The following is a 4,444-nucleotide window of genomic DNA, read 5'->3' on the forward strand; positions in this document are numbered from 1 at the left end:
AGAAGGAGAAAAAAAAATAATTCATCCACTCAAATACATATGAAGTACATCTAAAAAATTTAGCTGAGATAGTCCCAATCTTATAGAGTACCACAGTGGGGAAATTTCAAATGTGATCTTTAAAAAGGATGTATAATATTGATTAGTAGAAACACCCACACAATGAGAAATGAACACACATGCCCACATGTGTGTTTAGTTGTTGCCCTGTACAGTTGAGCCAAGGAACTGCCTCTTGTAATTCAAAAACGAACCTGTAACAATTCATACATGTCCATGTTGGGAGCACAATCGGGCAAATCTCTTGTTGCCAAGTGTTGGTTTTCACAAGAACCCAAAAGACTGAAGGGAGAGGCAGGACTTTCCCCAGCCCCTTATGTGATTCCTGTTAGATGTGCTCTGGATGGCTCTGGAGACAGGACAGCATCTCTGAGACAGGTCGGCCTTCCTAGCAGATCTGATACACCGCAGTAAACAATGGAAACTTATCCATGAGTCCCTTCTGTTTGAGGATGTGGTATACTTCAGCAGAAGTCTGAGGTCCTTGGAGCTTCTGCCCATTCAGCATCTCCTTCTCCAATTCTTCAGTGGTCTTCCCGGTTCTGGCGAATGCCTCTGCCACCCTGCAGTTCCGCCCTCTGTAGCAGGTGGTTATCAGGTTGGCCACCCCGCAGCTCTCCAGGAAGGTGGCTGTGGACACCTGGCCCTTGCAGAAGATCCTGGCGAAAGCAATCATTTCCATGAGGCTGAGGCGGATGACGGCGGCTTTGGTGTTGTCTCCACAGAGGAGGCCATTGCAGAACCCAGCTCCCATGGCCACAATGTTCTTAAGAGCACCACAAAGTTCAACAGTGTCTGCATCATCAACCACAGTTATATGGAAATTGGGGGTTTGCAGAAGTTCTTTGAAGAGAAGGCCATTCTCCATGATTTTGCTGCCAATGGTGGTCTCACAGAACTTCTCCGCAGCCACCTCGCTGGCAATGTTGGCGCCCATCAGCACACTGATGTCAATGCCCATCTTCTCCCGGATGATGTCAGAAATGAGTTTCAGTCCCTCAGGGCCCTCGTCTATGCCCTTGATGAGGGTGATCCCCAGTGCTTTCTTGGGTCCTCTGCCAGTGATCTCATCTCAGATCTTGTGAATGAACTGGTGGGGGATGACAAACACCAGCAGGTCTGCATCCTGCACAGCCTCGCTGAGATTGGAGACGGCAACCACATTTTCTGGCAGCTTGTGTCCAGGGAGATATTTGACATTTTCGTGGTCATTATTTATGATGTCTGTCAGTTTTCTCCCATTCACTGTTTCCTCAAAGACCCATATCTTGACTGTGGAGGCAAACTTCTGTAGTTTCTTGACATTATTACCAATTATTTTTGCAACAGCTGAACCCATTAATGGGCAGAGCTTGCCCCGCCAGAGACCCGAATAGCAAGCCCTCTGTGCTTCGGTTTGCCCAACATCAAAACTACACTAATTCTTGGGCCTCCTTCAATTCTTCGACCCAGGCGATCAGTAGGGAGAATTGAGAACGACCTCAGAATATTGCACAAAACATCAGGGCGTGGTGAGCAGGTGGTTTCTGTGCGCTCGCCACGCGGATACCTAGGCGCGGACAGGTGCCCATGGGCAAGCGGTGCCCTCGGTCTGCGTTGACCCCGCGGGCACGAGGGCCCAGAGATTTCCAGGCTAGGACCTCGGTGTGGCCTCCCCTGGCGTGCAGTGCCCAGCCTGGCCCCGAGGTCGCCCACCCCACCTCCCTGCGGGCGGTGCCCCGTGCCCGAAATTGAAAGATCTTTGAAGATGGAAAGATCTCCGATGCTCTTGGATAGGCAAAATTAATATTGAGAAAATGGCCATAACTACCCAAAACACTATACAGATTCAATGTGATTCCAATTAAAAGCCCAGCATCATTCCTTATAGAAATAGAAATAGCAAGCATGAAATTTATTTGGAAAAATAAGAGACCCAGAATAGCCAAAGTAAAAATGTTGGTGAGGATGTGAGGTAAAAAGCAGGAGGCATCACAGTAGCAATCATTAACCTATACTACAAAGCTATAGTAACAAAAACAGCTTAGTATTGGTACCAAAATAGACATATAGACCGCTGTTAAAGAATAGAAGACATAGAGACAAACTCACACAAATACAGTTATCTCATACTAGACAAAAGCACCAAAAACATACATTGGAGAAAATATAGCCTCTTCAACTAACAGTGCTGGGAGAACTGGAAAAATTAGGCCCAAATCTTCATAATGTCACTGTAGGCCCCAACTTTCTTAACAAGACTCTTAAAGCACAAGAAATAAAATCAAGAATTAATAAATGGGATAGACTCACACTAAAAAGCTTCTTCTCAGCAAAAGAAAAAATCAATCAGGTGAACAGAGAGCCTACATTTTGAGAGAAAATTTTTGCCACACACACGTCAGACAGAGCACTAATCTCCAGGATGTACAAAGAACTCAAAAAACTTAACACCAAAAAACAAACAACCCAATCAATAAATGGGCTAAGGAGCTGAACAGACACTTCTCAGAAGAAGATATGCCTTTGATCAACAAATATATGAAAAAATGTTCCACATCTGTAGTAATTAGAGGAATGTAAATCAAAACTACTCTAAGATTTCCTCTAACACCAGTCAGAATGGCAGTTATCAGGAATACAGACAACAATAAATGTTGGTGAGGATGTGAGGTAAAAGGCACACTTACACATTGCTGGTGGGACTGCAAATTGGTACAACCAATCTGGAAAGCAGTATGGAAATTCCTTAGGGATTCTTAGAATGGAATCACTATCTGACCCAGCTATCCCTATCAGTCTATACTCATAGGACTTAAAATCAGCCTGCTATAGTAACACAGCCACATCAATGTTTATAGCAGCTGAATTCACAATAGCTAAACTGTGGAAGCAACCTAGGTTCCCTTCAATAGATGAATGGATAAAGAAACTGTGGTGTGTATATACACAATAAAATATTACTCAGCATTAAAAGAGAATAAAATTATGGCATTTGCAGGTAAACAGATGGAGTTGGAGAATATTATGGTAAGTGAAGTAAGCCAATCCCAAAAAATCAAAGGCTGAATGCTCTCTCTGATAAGTGGATGCTGATCCATAAAGAGGGTGGGGGAGGCATGGGAAAAATGAAAGAACTTTGATTGGGCAAAGGGTAGGGAGAGTAGAGAGGGTGCATGGGTGTAGGAAAGGTGGTGGAATGAGATGGACATCACTACCCTAGGTACATGTATGACTACATATATGGTGTGATGCTACATCCTGTACAACCATAGAAATATAAAATTGTGCCACAATTATGTACAATGAATCAAAATGCATTCTGCTGTCATGTATACCTAATTCAAATAAATAAATATTTTTTAAAAGAGTAAGATATTAAAGAAAATAACAAAAATACATCTTTTAAATTTTTTCACATTAACACATTTTGCTGCAAATAAAGTAATTTGTTTTGTTTTGTTTCATAGGACTAGAGAATGAATCCAGGGCCTAGTATAAGCAAGTGCTCTACCACTGAGCTACACTCCAAGCCCCTTTATTTCATTTTGAGACGGTCTTGCTAATTTGCTGAGGCTGGTTTCCAACTTGGAATCATCTTCCCTCAGACTCCTGAGTAGCTGGGACTACAGGTGTGCATCACTGTGCCTACCTTGAAGTGATTTTTTTAAATACACAGATGACTTTCTAAATGATATTTAGAATCTATTGCAAATTCAATTTGGAACAGACTTTTATTTAACACAGGTTTCACACTGACTTCAACAAATCAGGCATTCCAGAAGACAATGTGGAATGGTAAAATATGTGATGCCTTCTTCATACTCTAAGGGAAAAAGCTGTATTGCAAATAAGCAAACTCAAACAAAACAAAAACACAGAGGTATTCTACAATGTTATCTCTTAAGAACAATTCCCCTTCAATAGACTATAATGCTGTTGACAATGTCAAGCACTTTGACTTCTAAAGAAATCCCACAGAAAAAAAGTTCCTCCGAGTTTTTCCCAGACATAACTACACTTTATGTCCTTCTCACTACCTTAACAGTATGACACATCCAGCTCCAGACAATCCCAATGGCTTCCCCCTGTTTTCTCTAAGGTTGGTCACATTCACAACCACTCTTTTAACGCAATCAATTGCTGTAATTATTTCTGGGGCCAATATGGATTGCTGCATTTTCCAAACAGGTGCAGGCCTCTGTGGTTACTCAAAGGTTTGCTAGGGTGCCCCTCCCTGGGCTGAGTTGTCATGACAAGAACACCCATCTCCCCATAAACATGTGGTCCACACATCTCACACCCATGAAACCACAGTTATGTAAACCACACAGGTGAAACTAATGCCCAGAAAGCTATAAAATAATGCTGTACCAGCCAGTGTGAATGGGGATTAGAAAATGCT

General features: G+C 42.6%; 1 pseudogene; it reads right to left on the reverse strand.

Annotated features, from left to right (window-relative positions):
- Window positions 1-388: 388 nt before the first annotated feature.
- On the reverse strand, window positions 389-1,399 carry LOC144251337 (glycerol-3-phosphate dehydrogenase 1-like protein pseudogene; annotated as a pseudogene).
- Window positions 1,400-4,444: the final 3,045 nt, after the last annotated feature.

Source organism: Urocitellus parryii, assembly GCF_045843805.1.
Source record: "Urocitellus parryii isolate mUroPar1 chromosome 13 unlocalized genomic scaffold, mUroPar1.hap1 SUPER_13_unloc_11, whole genome shotgun sequence".
Taxonomy (NCBI): Eukaryota; Metazoa; Chordata; class Mammalia; order Rodentia; family Sciuridae; genus Urocitellus; species Urocitellus parryii.